Source organism: Urocampus carinirostris, chromosome 2 (assembly GCF_059441175.1).
Source record: "Urocampus carinirostris isolate Australia breed hairy pipefish chromosome 2, RoL_Ucar_1.0, whole genome shotgun sequence".
Classification (NCBI taxonomy): domain Eukaryota; kingdom Metazoa; phylum Chordata; class Actinopteri; order Syngnathiformes; family Syngnathidae; genus Urocampus; species Urocampus carinirostris.
The window spans coordinates 38215540-38233641 of NC_142350.1; positions in this window are offsets into that span (position 1 = coordinate 38215540).

The window sequence follows — 18102 nt, forward strand, 5'->3', positions numbered from 1 at the left end:
ACTCCAGAGACATCAGCCAATTCTGAAACATTGCCCTGTTCAAAGTTTAAGGGAAGCTTTTCTTCTCAGTTCCATCCCAGAGAATGACCACCTACCTGCCAAAAAACAACTACAGTGTAGTCAAACAATCAGAACAAAAAACCCGTACAGAAATTGTTATCCACCATACACAATATGCAATGATCAATAAAATATGGGCTAAATGCATAAGTCGACAGGTCTGAAACCTGCACAATTTTGATTCATACTCACTGTCATGAACCGGAACAGGAGGGGAACCCAAATGCGTGACGTTTCTCACATAAGCCTTTAATTCCTCCAGTCTCCCCTCCTCATTCGACCCCTTTCAGTTTGCCTACCGGACAAACCGCTCCACTAGGGATGCCATCTCCTCTGCGCTTCACCTGAGCCTGACACACCTAGAGGAGAAGAACACCCATGTGCGGATGCTGTTCCTGGACTTCAGTTCAGCATTCAACACCATCATCCCACAACATCTGGTAGACAAAATGAGACTCCTGGGTTTCAACACCCCCCTGCGGAACTGGCTGCTGGACTTCCTCAGTGACAGACCCCAATCAGTGCGGATAGGTCAGAACATCTCAGATGTCATCTACCTCAGCACGGGCTCCCCCCAAGGCTGTGTCCTGAGCCCCTTGCTGTTCACCTTGATGACACACGACTGCGTCCCTAGGTCCGCCACAAACCACATCGTGAAGTATGCTGACGACACAACAGTGGTGGGCCTCATCAGGGACGACAACGACCTGGCCTACAGAGAGGAGGTGGAGCAGGTGGTGGGCTGGTGCAGGGACAACAGCCTGGTCCTGAATGTTGACAAAACTAAAGAGATCATTGTCGACTTTAGGAAAAACCAGCCCAACCATGCCCCACTTTGCATCAACAACAAGGCTGTGGAGGTTGTCAGCAGTATCAAGTTCCTAGGGGTGCACATTACAAACAAACTCACCTGGTCCGTGAACACTGCATCACTGGTTAAGAGGGCACAGCAGCGCCTGTACTTCCTGCGGAGGATGAGGAGAGCCCACCTGCCCCGACCTTCCCTCATCACATTCTACAGGGGCACCATAGAGAGTATCCTGACCAGCTGTATCTCTGTGTGGTGTGGAGGCTGCAGCGCTACCGACTGGGGTAGTGTGAGGAGGGTAACGAGGACAGCAGAGAAAATAATCGGGACTTCACTTCCCTCCATTCAGGACATTGGCCAGAAGCGCTGCCTATCCCATGCTAAGAACATTATCGGGGACCCCTCTCACCCCCATCATGGACTGTTCACTCTGCTAGCCTCTGGGAAGAGGTACTGCAGTGTGCGGTGCAGGACCACCAGGTTCCGCAGTAGTCTAGTCCCCCTGGCCATTAGACTGTTAAATGGTCAATCTAACATATAGTTAACCTAAATCTAAACGGCTGCTAATCTGACTTTTTGCACTACTGGCAGTTCTTTATAGCTTGCCACTCCTTGCACATTTGCTCTCTGCATTATTGTACTTACAGCGTTATTGTTACAGTGTTAATGTTACTGTTTACCTGACTTGTTAACCTGACTGCCCATTTTGCACATCTGGTTAGCTACTCCTCTTGCACTATCGGCACTATGGTAAAATACTATACGTAGCCATAATACAATACAACTTTTACTTATATCTGTACATTCAAGGAAACTGTGCGGGTCAGATGTATCGACATTTCGTTCTGTATACACGTGTACTAGAATGACAATAAAGTAGATCTGAACATCTGAATTTTACAGGAAATGGGGACTCATGTACTTAAGGCAGCATTCTGGCGTGAAATGACAGGGAGCCAGAGGCCGAAGTGATCGATACCAATTGCCCGAGCAGATATCGGACAGATGGGGTCGATACCGGAGAGGATGGGACAGACAGGATTGATATCAAAACAGGATATTTAAATTAAACAGGACAAACTAGACGTAAAAAAAAACTGGAGATAATAATAAACAGGATGAAAATAGACGGGAACCATACCGGACAGTAAACTCAGGCAGGGAGTCAAAACCCACGTCGTTGACGGACTGACAAAGGGTGAGTGAGAGAACTGAGCTTAAATATAAGGGAATCCAATCTGTCAACAAGCCACAGCTTAGATCACACAATTCAAGGCTATCTAGGATAATCAATTTACTCTTTTTTTGACCCTTGCCTTTCTCAATATAATGCATTCGAATTATATGGAGTGTGACTCCACAGTCTGAATATGGTCTCAACTGTTAAGTATGGCAAACTGTGCCGGTTAAACATAACATATACAGTAATGTATAAGTATAGCAATATAACGACTTCACTTAAGCCAAAAATCAATAAAATATGTACATATGTTTGCTTTAGGATGCATTTACCAATGAATGATATGCACGGATTTGAAAAAATTTCAACAGCTTCACAAGAGCCAGCTGAGATAATGTGAATCCGGCTAGGGTGAGCCATAAGGGCCAGCAAGGCTTTCTCTGCTAACCTAACACAACCAGACATAATTATCAAAATGATAATAAAAGTCAATTTAATTTTTGTTTGGAGGTATATCAAATCTGTTGTGGATAAATAAATAAAAGATATACAATAACATTAAACATTTTTTTGCTCTTCTGCAATGTGTAAATAATGTGCAAGTGTTATTAATGAATGTGTTATGAAGGTATTTATGCAATCCAGACAAGGCAGGACATCACTGAAGGTCTATGTGAGAAATACACTGTCTACACCTAGAATTTAGAAATAGACGGCCTTTGTGGTGATGGACAGGCAACGAGTCAGTCAGCTTCTCAAAGCAGGCCTCGGGAACGATCAGCAGGTCCTTGGCTGTCAACGCTGTTCTGGTCCACTGTGCCACATATACATGAGCGCATGGTCCAGCGAACTCGGATGCAAATTAATCCGGACACCCGCACTGAGACAATATAAGCTCACATTCGGACTCACACATGCTTTCTTTTCACCCTCTGTGTCATTCAAACAAGCCGGCCTTAGAGTGTGCTTATCAATCTACTGGTGGAAAAAAAAGCCAGAGTACACTCCAAAAACCATTGGTTCAATAATAGGACCAACCCAAAACTTTGATCAAATTGACCCAATTTTTGGGTTGTTATACATTAAGTGGCACAATTGTTTCAGTTTTTCTAAACAAAATGACACAGATGGTCAGGTATAAAATGAGGGGGCGTTATTTTTAACGGGACAGTGCGTTTTATTTAGCACCTCCTAGTGGTAAAGAAAACGTAATTAATTTTAAAAAACACTGTATTAGATTTGAATGATAAGCAAAGATAGATGAGCTATGATATAAATGTGCAGTGTTTAAATACTTGAAGGTCAAGAAATTTGCTCTTATTTCACATTACATGAGGCTCAATGAGAGGGAGCTGACATCACTCTCCGCCATCTTGCTTATACAAGTAATCCCAAAAAAACAAAAATTAACTTGCGAAAGGCTGGGTGGGAAAATGAGAAGAAAAATGGTTCTGTTTGGTGACTTTAGGTCTCCGTCGTTCGTATCCTTACTTGTATTTTGTAGCACTCGTTTCCCTTGCACTACACAATACAGATGTCAGGACCAGAACGGAAACAGGACCCAATTGCTTTACGTTTCTCACAAGTTTTATTTAAGGAAAGAGGAAGGGCGGCGCCCACGTTCCGGGATTCGCTAGGTGCGAGAAGCAAGTCGCTCTCGTACTCGGATTGTGATCCGAACACAGAAGTGGATCTTCTGTAGCGAGTTATGGCGGTGTCAAAGACGAAAAAGCAGGTCGATAGCTGGGCCAGGAGAGCAAAAAGGTGGTCGGGGTCAGAAACGAGTCGTAAGCCGGGATGGCAGAGCAGACGTGGTCGGGATCAAAAACGGGTCGTAAGTCAGGACGGGAGTCAGACATGGTCAGGATCAAAACGGGTCGAAGCCGGAGACAGATGGGAGCAAAAACGGGACAGGTGGGAGTCAGAGTCGAAAAAAGCTTGCCTAGTTTACACTGAGGTTCGCAGACGGACTGACACAAGGGGACAGACAAGACTGGGTTCAAATACTGATCGGGAGCCAATCGGGAGCCAATCAGAACCCGCGGCAGTTATCGCCAAAAGAGCAGGCACAGCTGAGTCACATCAGTAATCATGACAACAGCGACATCCAGCTGTCAAATATTACACAGCTGAAAAAAACTACAACTCATCACACTCTTTTTGGTAGTTTATAAACAACATCAACTTGTCACAATTGATTTTAATAATTTAAAAAAAGAAAAAGAAAATTGGCCCAATAGCCTATCACAGTTGTAGTTGGAGACGGCTCGATCCATTTTAATTGAATTGATTCAGATCTTGGCCAAATAACATGATAGGGAATGATTGGGAAAATAAATTCTGATCCAAATTAAATAACAAGCATTAAGCCCGTATTTAGATATCTTTTGTATTAAAAAAAAAAATGCATAGGCAAAGAATATGTATCAACGATCCTCACCACCACAGTATTGGTACCAATATCAAATTGTAAATACTGATGTGTTTCTGAGAATACCTCACCAATTCTGGGTCTTTGTGATTTTCTATTGTTTTTTTTTATGTTGTTCACTGTGTCTATTTAACCATACTTTCAACAATTAACCTTGTATGTAATAACATAGTAACGTCATAATAAGTTGTTATTCTAGTGATGCATATAAAATCGGGTGCCCTTTGCACTAATTTGCAACAAAAAGTGTCTGTCAGCTTAAAAAAGGTCGGACTATTGCATCAGACCACAAAGTTATTATCTCAGAGAGACAGTGTATTTTATAAATGCCTCTTTGTGGTAAAAAACAACAACTTCATTTAAAAAACCCAAAATGTTTTTTTCTAGACTATGGGCAAAACTATATAAAATTGTAAACCAGCCTTTTTTTCAAATACTTTTTATTTTGGAATGTTGCAATTTTTTACATGGCATGAGCCTCACCTGGAGGTAACTGACATATTTGTTTGACGTCATGCTGCTATGGGTACCTCAAAAAACAAAATGTTTGAGAAAAGCTTGGCTACAACAGAGAAGAAAAAAATGGCGCAGTTCGATCACTAGTTTGTATCCTGTGTGCGTGTTAGCCCTCGTTTTCAGTTGCATAACACAATACAGCGACATCTAGTGGTCAAAAAATACACCCTGCTCTTTAACAATGATTTCTGATGCACTAAACCTTTCAGGCCATTATCAGAAAATACTTTCACAATACATGTGGATGATAGCTAAGTGTACCCTCGACAAGAATTACTCTTCATTTACAGTAAGTTTTCTTTTCACTTTATTGTATTTAGTTTTTTTGCACTCCTCACGACTGACAACCTTTCAAAACTTTTTGATATATGATCAACCACACTCCAAAGAACTTCATTTTTATGCAAGTTATGAATGGCACACTCGGCTTGACTGCAAATGTAAACATCCAACTATAGAGTCATGTCGACTGATTACATTCATCATTTGTGCCCACGCTCATGGCATCTGACTTGTGATAACAAATATGAACAATTGCAAACTTCTACACTGTTCCTGAGGTAATGACAGAATCTGCAAATATAATTAATGCTGGGAGAAAAAAACAACCATTGATAGCAGAGAGCATCTGTCACGCGCTATTGTTTTGCTGCATGCGTCCTCCAACTGAACTTCACCAGCCAACGCATTAATTGGTTTCAGAGAATACGGTGTGAGGAGCAGCCATGACCTTGATCTTTCTCCTGGATAAATGATTTTTCCCCCCGAACCTGCTATACATGCAAATATACAATGTGTGTGAAAGTGTGTTGTGAGGGAAGTAAACAGACACAGATTGTCTCATTTTCTTGTGTGTTTAGCGGCTGATTAGCTGGCTAATTAAATAGAATGCTCCCAAGTTTAAAAGCAAACAGAGGAGTCATCGACCCTGCGACTTCCGAGGAATCTTTGAGATCGTCTGAACAAATACAATTCATGTGCAAGGTCTGATAGAGAAGATGCGTTTTGGGACTTTGAACACACATAATCGGTCCTTTATCAGAAAGCCTGGTCCTAAATTCACAGTTTACTTTTTGTTGGTAAACAAACAAACAAGGCCACGCCTGAACCCCCAAAATACCTTTGAACTGATAAACCGAAACAGAAAAACGCAGAGCAGAACATACAGTTTTTGGGTAAATGTCCCTGGAGGGAACAAGTAAACGGGTAAAAGTTCACACAAGCCATTATATGTCGAATCACTTGATGAACATGACAATTAAAACAGACTCACTAGGATTTTGATGAACCTTGGTGTACTTGACGATAGTGATTGTGAAATATAAAACCATACATCTAAGTCATTTATAGCAGGGGTTTTGTATATGGGGTATGCCAAAATATGTAGTCTTCCACATAAGGTCTGGTTTTCATTTAATCTCTTCTATCTCAGGAACTACTACATCTTTTTTTAACATAGCTGATATCATCTTTTAAAATAAGAGGTCTTCATTAGGTAAACAAAACTAAAAATCAATCTTAATAATTTTCGTTGTGAAGTATACAAAGCAAATCCATTGTTATAAATAGTGTAGTATGTTGCAAAACCATCTTCCAGACACTTTTCATTTAAAAATGCCCAACATGTTTGAAATATATGTGTTTTGTGTTTAGAGCACCAGAGCAGAGTGAGGCACACAATATTTTAGCCAGATGGTGATGGTGAGACCAAGTATTGGTTTCATAATGCAGGTCTATCTATTTATTCCAAAGAAGCACCGCATAGATTTCATTTAAAAGTTAATGTAGGACAATAAAACCTTCTTTTCCATGCTAGTTTTTAAATTGGTTTCTTGCTCTGCCAATCGAATGATGAATAAGAGTTTCATTTATTTGTAAATCTGACTGTGCCTTGCCAGACACAAACCTCACCGTACGTTACTGCTCTTTAATCTTATAATTACTGAGAGGTAGACAATTAAATTTTGCCATCGATTCTGAACTCAGGAGCATATTTATCTTTATGTTGTGTAGGAACAATAGAGTTTGAATCCAAACTGTTGCAATATTTTCATCTTCTAGCCCTGAAATTCCGGTCACTGCAATCACTACTGAGAATAGTAGATTGGACTTTCTTGTCATTAGAACTGCACTTTTTCTAAGCACGTCATAATTTGTTCCTATTTGTACCAGTCAATAGATAGTTCCCGTATGACATCACAACATCCGGGTATTTTCCCACCCGACACCATTACTGATGGCCCGTCATCGGCACTGGGTAGCGGTGAAGAGTCTTACAAAGTAAAAATGGTCTTCTCTTGTTAGATTAAAGTTGGAGGTCCAGTAAAGCTCGGATTTTACCAAATATGTAGCAGGTTATGGCTAGCAAGGATAAACAGGAAAGAAGCTCCTTCAAAATACGCAAAAGATTTGCTCAGAACGCTTTGTGTCAGATAAGTATCTTAAAATTTGATGACATACGTTATATATTTAGTGTTGTGTAAAGTGGATCTGCCGTCATATGCAGTGGTAAATAAGGTGCTTTCCAGTTGGCAAGTAGAAGTTACAAATGCTTTTGTGCTCCTTTCACACTGTAGAAGTAGCATTAGCTAAACACGTAAAAGCAGAGAAAAATAATCGGTACAGATGCTGTACATCTGTAAATAACACTGGTAATGCCTGTCTTTGTTAAACATTATCACCTCTGTACTCTAATAACGATCTAAACAAGAAGTTACGAAACCTAAATAGCATAAAAGGCAAATTGGGTAACCTGAAAGGTATTAAAACCGGTCAATTTACCATTAATATGACAGGCATTAATATCTTAGCACAGCGGAGTGTGAGCTTTAACTAGTTATTAACACAAAACATTATACCACATACCTTCTGATTAACCATTTAGTACAAAGCGTTGTAATACATACTTTAACCAGTTAGTTAACACGAAACGTTATTCTACTTACCTTTGCAATGATTACTGCTTTTCCATTTATTGGAGTCGAACAAACCTCACCAACCCAGCCCTCGGCAAACTGATTGTATCCTACCAGTTATTTCCAGGCTCGAAAATGCTCATATGTGTAAAAGCTTCTGGCCAGTACGAGATGAGGGTACACATGATAGTACTGTATCGGAGGCAAATCTGCATAATCTCTGCTGAATGTTTCTTTCCACCACATTAATAACTGAAATGTTTGCATTATATCTGTCTCTGTCTGTTTTTGTGAGAGTATATGTATAATATGGATCACCTTGTCTTCTCATGATTGCTTTAAAAGTACACTGATAAAACTTGCCTGTAAAGTGGTGTAAACATACCTCTTTGCCATCAAACATGGCCGCCCCGATGGAGGCACGTGGTCTGTGGGAACTATGTATTGCTATGTCTTTATGTTACTAGAAAAACACCAATTTTGTCATCAGTTTGCAGCGTTTCACTCACCTTTCAAGGCATTATCATTATCATTACCATTATCATAATTTCGAAAAGGGAAATTTGATACAATGGTACATGGCATTTAACCAATACCAAAGCAAACATTATCACAGTTTGGGGAAGCCAGTTATAACAAAAGCTCTGTTTTAGGAGATGAAAACGATTCCACAAGATGATGAGTACACATATGCAATGGAGTGAAAAATGTGAACTTGGCAAGTTGCCTTCCTCTCAGGCATTTTCACCCGAGATAAAATGAGAGCCGATCTAAATGAGAAGGCAGTGCATCCGATGTGGCTGCTCCTGACGGGAATGAGATTACTTGCACGGTTAAATGACAACAAAGACTGTGTATAATTCAGCATATCAGGTGGTTTCTTTTTTAAGGTACCTGGTCACTTTGCAACGTTGCAAAGTAAAACAACTTAACTTCTCGGATCAAATAACAATACAAAAAAATGAAGAAAATGTTCTTTGTTTAATAGAATCAGCAAAATTAGGCCAATTATCTCGTGGTGTACTTCAATCTGAGCCAAGCAAATAACTATGAAAGGAAGACCCAAAAATCAAAAGGAACTCGAAGTTCCAGAAATTTGGAACATGGGCCCACTCTGCAGCAAAAGCTTACAACAGACACAAAGTGTTTCTTTTTTTGTGCGCCATCAAAAAAAGAGTTTTTCGAGTGAGTTCCAGCTACAGCTTGAAAAAAAGTCCCATTTATTTTCTTTTTTTCTTTTGGGGAAATAACTTGGAAGATACACATCAATGTGTTCTTGTTTGGAGTTCCAGTCAGCTATTAAATGGCTGGAGCCTTATCTGAAAGTCGCAGAAAATAATGATTTTAGAAGACCTTCACTGACAGCGAGGCGTACAAATTAGTGCAGCATGGGGCATTAAATAATTCCCTTTTTTATTATTCGTCATTGAGCTTCGAAAGCCTAACTGTCCACAAAGGCTCGTCAATTAACAAAATGCAATGAGACACAATTTTTCTAAAATAAGTTAAATGTACATTAGATTTAATAGTTTTTCTTTAACTGTTACATGAATTTGGATTAACTTCAAGTGAATAATTATGTTTGAAACCTTTGCTTGATATTATGAAAGCCTCTGAAAAAACCAACTCATTCAGAGTACATTATCACAGTATTTGATAATAAAGCATGTATTTTTGTGTGCAAATTTTGTCTTTTTTTTTTGCTTTAAATTAAATTTTGATGGGTCAACAATATAATTTTCAAAAAGTTTGAATAGGGCCCTAAACCTATTCAGTCATATTTTATCGATATAATCCTAAACTGATAGATAAGCCTCCCTCAAGTCCCTTTTCTCACATGGTTAATCTGTGCCTTGCCATAAATCATATTTAATCTCTATTACTATTTCTTTTGTTTTTATTGTAATTTTAACCATTGTCTGTGTATGATGTGTTTTGGGTTGTCGTCGATAGAAAGTAAAGCATTCTACTCGAAAGTAATTAGTGTTGGTATCACATCTATTCTTATAATACTGCATCTCCGTAAATCATACTATGGAGAACACGATTAAGTTAAAAAAAGCATACAATTCAAAGTTCTGTTCTTTTTTGAGTACTGTAATAATAGAGCATTTTTCAACTGCCATAAAATTATAAGAATTTTCTTTATTGTCTTTGATACCCATGTATTGAACATTGTTGACAATGAGATTAGACATGGCCCTCAATGATAAACATGTGAATAAAAATGTAAAAAAAATAAGATGAGAAGAGTGTCAGTTGACAAGTTTATTGAGTTTTCGAAATTGGAAACCTGCAAAATAGATTGCATAAGATACTAGTCCATTGTTTTGACTGTTATTGCGCACGGTTGTACTTTATTTTGACTACTACGAACTGTTTACATATTTGTCACCATCGGCCAATCCTGTTTCAGTTCTTTGATGACCACACCCCTTTGAAGCAAATCCGCTTTTGTATCAAATATTTAATAAAAACAATGGCTTAGAGGATTTCCTTTAGAACGGTCGGGCTTCTTATTCGAAGTTTGGGCTCCCCTGTTGTCCTTGCAAGTTCGAAACTTATTGATGTCTTCTTATATTATTCACTTATCATCAGGATAAATTGTGAAGGCGAAAACAATTCCGATGTCTCGCCGTGTGTTCTTTTCCTGGACCAGACCGAGTATTCTGACTTTGAAAAAATACAGCTAGAGAGAAGCAATGCAGTTGAGGACATTTATTACAAAGTTTCAAATAAAGACAAAACAGAGTGGACTCCGGGCCAGTCGATGGGAAGCACCCTCCTAGGAGTTCGCTTCCTTCAAAAGGCTAGGATGAATGCTTTTCTCCCTGTTTTATAGGGAAAGGGTGTTGCAAAATGGAACATGAAACTCTAACGTGCACACATCGCATTACAATGCAAAAAAGGAGAACTCCCTCTACAAGATTAAACACCGCACATTCCTGAGACGTCAACGGTTGTGTGAAAAGATAAGGGTTGAAGACCATTGCTGGGAAAGTACTGATAAGAAAGGATACAGCAAGTAAATACTCCAGTTAAATATGTGGATGTAAATAGGTGAATTTATAACTACCAAAATGAACAATGCGATCATCAACTCAATGATGTGATGATCAATCAATAAACTATAGCTGAAAAACTCATGTTATTCTGACAACCTAATCAGTGACCTATTTTAATAATCTAACAATATGCAAAAAATGTTTCCAAGGTAGTGCTTGGAGAGTGGCTTAAGTTTAACATATAGCAGAAAGAAAATTATTTAAAAAATGATTGATGATTATTATTTTCTCAATCTTGTGTATGTTTAGGGTATTGATGGCACTTGGGAAGAAACTGTTTAAGGGACCTGTACCAGAGGACAGCAGGTCAAATGGGTGGTGGCCGGAATCTTTTATACTATTGCTTGCTCTGCTGCAGTTTCACAGGGAATGAAGCAAAAGTGTGTATATTGAAACATAATCAAAAATAAAACAAGTTCATAGATGGCCTTTTTTTTTTTAAGAGGCAATCGAAATCAAAGTGAATGATCCGCTGAGGAAGATTGCGTGTTTGAGATTCAACTGGGCGATGCTTCAAAATGACAAATCCACCTGTGCAGCGGATGTTGATTGATTCCATCCACGAAAAGCTAATAGATTTAGCCCTCCATGAATTTGGCTCTCATTAACCCCGCAGCGTTTTTGTCTGAGGATGCATTGGAACCATTTTATCCAGCTCTCAACGGCAATTCACTGGGTGATAAATCCTTTGGCTTATCTGGCTGCAGGTGACAGCGCAGCAGAACAACCGACAGTCTTGGCTGCAAACACACAAATATATCACACACTCTTTCTTGAAGGGGTTGCCATTGTGACCTAGGATTGAAAAAAAATCCCGCAATTCAAATGGGACCCACGACATTCTCCTCGACCAGAGTGATCATCCGCGACGGAAAAATCTTCCTCGCAGCCTCCTGCATTGAAGAGGAAGCTGAAGATTAAAAAGGCAAAGAAATCTGAATTCAATTACGCATTGGAAGCCTGGTCGTTGTCCTCCGGGAGTGATATCAGCACCATTTAAAAGTCTGATTACTCACAAAACCAATAACATTTTGACTCTTTGGTAATGGACCAGTAGATTAGAAAATTTAGATTACATTTAACTGCCTGTAGATTCTCATTAAAACGCCACCAACTGGTTAGAAACAATAGGTAATTAAGAGTGCAATGAAGCAGGGTAGCGTTAGGGTACCTCGACGGCACGAGCGCCATCCTTTTGGGACTATGTCTTACTTTGCACTTATCCTGCAGTAAAGCCATTACGTCGTCTCTTTTGGGCAATATGACATATCTAATTAGATTAATGAATTTTTTGGCATCTCTTCGGGATCGACTGTGCTCCTCGAGTTGAACGTAAATCAACAAATTATACTGTATATTAGGAAAGCCTGTGCTCTGGTTGCTCTCTTGAAGCAGGAACATTGTTTGGTAGGAGTGGGTGGATCGATCCTGATATTGATACTAAGCAAGTACTTGGATCGGATCGATAGAATTCTCCTTGTTGCTACTTCACCCCTGCACCAATTTTCGTAAAGCAACTACAGTATATTTAGCTAGAGCAGTCCTTTTCTTTTTTTACCCAGCATCCTCAGATACTCTTTAAGTTTATGCCTGTTTGTTTGACTGACAGGCACACTTATCACTTCTTGCTACCTGGCCTGCTGCTGCATCTTGCCTGACAAGCAGAAGAGAGGGCCAAATCTGTGCGCAGACTTATCAAAGTCTCAATCTAACAATGACAAACAGGAAGCGCAGCACGGAGTGGACTTTTTTAACAACAGAAAAGGACAATACCAGGACAATTCCTACTGTGGAACATTAACATAAACAGCTTAAAACGTACACCAAACAGGGAGCAAAGTTCTGCAGCCAAAAATGTAAACGTGTTACTGTTCCTGAAAAAAAAAACATGTAAATCCATTGTCACTATGGCAACAAAGCCATCCCTTTTGGCTTTGTTGTTTGTTACATTGACGATCTTTTGGTTTGACTCTCTTGACGTTTTCCTGTAACAGTTGTTGTAGTAGAAGTATTTTATTTTTTGTACGGTTAAACGTTTTTAGATTATATTGTTTACACTACTTACACTTTCTTACTTTATTTTTGAAATATTGTGCAATGGAAGGTATAGTTGAAATGTTCACATTGTTAATTCTGTATTTCCTTTACATTGCTGTTTTTTCATTTGATTCTCTTGGCTTTTGTTCTAAAACAGTGGTAATATTAATACTGTATTTCTATTATTCTTTCATGCTGTTAAAATTTGAATTGTAGTTTTTTTTTTTTTTAATGAAACATCTAATCTTTGTGGTGCATTTATTGTCAATATAAACTAACTTAAGGGGAGGATTAATCGTTCAATGACCATGACATTTCCAAACAAAAAGCATGGGTATTGGATTGGTATCGATACGACCATGTATTTACTTGGATCGGATCAGTACTTAAATTTCCAGTACTTCCCATCCCTGGTGTTTGGATTCCAATACAGTCAAAAACAAATAACTGTGAGCAAAAGCATTGCAAAAGTCCTGATTATATTTCATGTTAAATTAAAAATGAGAGACTAGTGCAGGGAAAGCAGAGGGGAAACAAAGGCCAGGAGCGAGAAATAGATTAGCTCCAATGTTTGGCTTGAAGTGCTACGACGATGGCCGAGCACAAGTTAATGGTGTTGTGTGAAGAAGCCAAACGTGAATAAAACAGTGTGCATTTGTGGTGTTGATAAGCACAACTAGCTTGTTCCTGTTAACTCGTTCAGCTGGCTGTTACTCTCATGGAAACACACATGGAGGTGATGCTAACCAAGATTGCGTTAAAATGGTTAGGAAAAAAAAAGGATGCTCACAGTTGAAAATATACAGACGCTCCCCTTCTCACGACCATTCGATTTACGCAAAAAGAAACAAACATTTTTTTCGAGATGTCGAAAAATTTCCAGACGTTGCTCTTAGATTTTGTATTGTGTCCACCTTTTTCCGAGTAGAGGACATTACTGTAGTGCTTCTTTCCGCCGTGTGGCGCTGTGAGAGGTCAGCCAGCATCCACCCCAAAGAAGACATCCGGCTTCTACTTCTTAGTTCACGCACTGCACCATATCTCTAGCACGCTAAGAACTTTTACGTTTTTATTGTTTACTATCTCGTGCATCGGGCAGCACGGCGGAGCAGTGGTTAGCGCGTGTGCGGCACAGTTCTAAGGTCTTGTGTGGGTTCAAATCCAGCTACCGGACTTACTGTGTGGAGTTTGTATGTTCTCCCCGTGCTTGCGTGGGTTTCCTCCGGGCACTCCGGTTTCCTCCCTCATTCCAAAGACATGCATTTCAGGTGGATTGGCCGGTCCAAATTGTCCCTAGGTGTGAATGAGCGAGCGAGTTGTCTGTCCCTGTGTGTCCTGCGATTGGCTGGCAACCAGTTCAGGGTGTCCCTTGCCCACTGCCCGATGATTGCTGGGATGGGCTCCAGCACCCCCGCGACCCTACCGAAGACAAGCGGTGCAGCTAATGAGATGAGATGAGATCTCGTGCATCCATTCATTATGGTTGGTGTAAATTGTAAATAAGGGGCAAGCCTTTCTTTTGAAATGAAAGTGGAATAAGAAAGCTTGACGTGGTTGAGAAAATGGTCGGATCGCATTTTTTTTCGTCCACTTTTTACCACAGAGGAGGAAGTCACCTAACTCTTCCAAAAGTAAGTTAAACTTGACTTTATTTATCTTTATAGTCAAGTCAAGTCATGTTTATTTGTATAGCCCTTAATCACAAAGAGTCTCAAAGGGCTTAACAGACCACAGAATGTCAACGCCTAATGTGTAGCTTTGTTTTGGTCTGTCATCCAGCCTGCTTTGTAATGTTCTATAGCATATTGTTTTATTAAACGTGTTTTTTTTTCAGTTTCAAAACAATACAATTTTGATTACCTATTTAACATTTTTTTACTAGAATTATAACAACGACTTGAAAAAAATCTCGGCTAAAATATAAATGTAAACAAAGTAGAATGTAAAATCATAGAATGAAAAAGATTCAAAGTCTGTTCCTTAAATTTATTTGGCCGATTGTTGGCCTGTAAAATACAGATTCTGTTTAAAAGGTATCTTAGGCTTATTCTTCTCACTAAAATTATTCTCTAAACTTTTTGCTCACGAGTTTACATTGCAGTGAAAAAGTATTTTCGGGCCTCCCTGGCCTCAATTATGGTCAGTGTTAATGACTCCAACATTAGAAAGACCCTGGCCAAAAATGGTGAAAACCACTCCTATCCTAAAAAGAACTCCACAAATGTCGTCTTAAATTTGCCAAAAAGCTTCTTGATTTTCCTCAAGAATTTTAGACTGATAAGAAGAAGTGCAGCCCGTAACATTTAGCGTAAATGTAGAACAGCATTTGATCAAATTAAACATGATGCCTGCAGTAAAGCATGGTGGTGGCAGTGTAATAGTCTGGGGCTGCTTTGCTGTCTCGGGACCAGGACAACCTGCCGTGGTTGTTGGCATAATGAATTCTGGTGTTTACTAGACGATCCTGAAGGAAAATGTCCAGTAATTAGTTCGTGCTCTCAAACTCAAGAGCTATTGGATCATGCAGTCGAACAACCCATCAAGTCCACCTATGGCTATAAAAGAAAGGTTCTGGAGTGGCCAAGTCAAAGCCTGAATTTAAATCTAATTGAGATTCTGTGTTGTGACCTTAAACAAGCAGTTAAGGCTAGAAAAAAACTCCAATATGGTAGATTTGAAACTATTTAGCAAAGAAGAGTGGGCCAAAAATACTCCACAGCATTGTGAAAGACGTTTGATTTCTGGTATTGCTGCCAAAGGTGGGCCAACTCGCTATTAGGTTCAGGGGGCAATTACCTTTCGCATAGGGCCACATAGGTTTTGAATTTTTTAGTGTGTTTGAATAAATTGAATCAATATTTCATAACAGCATTTTGTATTTCTTTGAGTTATCTCTTTTCGATATTAAAATTGGTTTATTGAACTTAAAACTTAGTGATAAATATGCATAATACAAAAAACGGGGAGCAAATCCTTTTTCGAGACACTTTACATCCGCTCATTGGGCTGTAGGATCTGGATAAGGTAATTTGTTATGAGAAAAACATAATAGTAAACTTGAAAATAATTAATGAAACTACCAAAAGTCAATGCTTTAATTCATACGTCCCTAAAAAAACTGTTTTGACGAATTGTTTTTCTATTAAAAAAAAACTAGAATAAAGCTTTTGAATCAGTACAGAACGATTGAAGTAAGTGAGAACAAAAACCAATACTGACATATTCTTACTTTGTGTTTGGCTTTTAGTGGAATCCCTCTCTTTATCATTCACTGTCTTTCAGTGTGGATTGGGGTTACTGGGCATTCGCACAAAGGCACAATTATAAACTTGACATATGTGTCATATATTCAAAAATTCAAAACTTAATTCTTAATTTAAATTCTAAAGTAGTTTTAATAAATAAGCACCGTCCCTAGAAATATACTGTATGTACGTACTGAACACTGTGGTTCTATGTTTTGTTATGTAACACTGTCTCCTGTAGGACAAACCCTAAACTGCAGGAGCTTTAGCAAATAAACGCCTCCAAATCCACACTGTTCAAAAACAACCACAATACTGCAAAACAGAACAGATGATTTAAGATAAGCAGACAAATATATCACATGAAAAAGCCTCTTAGTAATTAGTTCCTCAAACATTAAATGCCTTAAATTGTATATAATGTTGCACCCTATGTCTTCTCGTAATAGTGAAGCCCAAGAGCAGAGATGGGCAAACTTTTGGAGTCATAGGTTACAAACTTAGGCAATGGGCTCGGTCCTGGAGACCTACACAATGTTTCTCATTTGCATTTTTGAATAAATATACATGCATACATGTTGCTCTTATATTTCTTTTCAAATAGGTTTTGATAAGGCAACATAATATGCTTGGTCCCTGTTTCAAGCACCTAATTTGATATTTGGTTTTAATGTAATTTTTAATATATTTTTGTATATCTGCAGTATTATTGCAGTGATTCATAGAATGTTTGTGGTAGAAATTTTGTAGTATAGTTGTAGTTTGATTTTTGTAGTACTATTGTAGTTGTATTTTGAACTATTTATGTATTTTGTAAAGTTATTGTAGTCGTATTCTTGTAATATTTCTGTAGTATTGTTGTGGTATTATTGCAGTTGTATTTTTGTAGTGTTATTGTAGTTGTATTTTTGTAATATTTCTGTAGGATTTTTTTATTATTTTGTAGCATTATTTTAGTTGTATTTTTGAAATATTATTGTAGTTATATTTCTGCACTATAATTGCAGGTGTATTTTTGTAGTAGTATTGCAGTTACATTTTTGTAAACTTTCTGCAGTGTTTTTGTAGTATTTTGTGGAATTACTGTCGTAGTATTTTTTGAGTATTATTGTAGATGTGTTTTTGTAATATTTCTGTAGGATTTTTTTATTAGTTTGTAGTATTTCCATAGCAGTATTTTTGTTGTATTTGTGTAGTTTTATTGTGCTTGAAATGTTTTAGTAATATTGTAGTAGTATTTCTGGAGTATTTTATTAGTATTTAAGTCGTAGACATTTTTTAATTTGTAATATCTTATTAACAATCAAGCCTGGAGGGCTGGAAGGCTGAAATAAAATACCCGACGGGCCTCATCTGACTTGCAGGCCTTAGTTGGCCTTCCCTTGCCAAGGAGGAATATGTCTATAAGCAGAGTTGGGAGGGATATTAAAAATGTGATTTGATACCGTTACTGTTAAAAAATGTAATCAGTAATGTAATATGAATACAATAATATTCCATTAATAAAAGTTAATTACTTTTATCTAATCTTGGATTACTCTAAATCCAAATATTCAAATAAAATACAAAATGTATATTGTATAAATAAAATTACTAACCTTTGTTGGATAAATGAAAAATGAAACCTAACTTAGGAGGGTTGAGGCTAATTTTTGTTCTAAATAATGGTTTCAAAAACAAGTGCTGGAGCAAAGTGCTTTTGAAAAAAATGTCACAAAATTCTTTAAACAAGGATACCAATGAATTTAACTACAGTGCAGACGGCCCTGGGCGAGGAGGAAAAGGAGTCCGCCCATTCCTAGCGTTTACCGAATCTAATTGCTCTGAATCTTTGCTAGTGCTTTT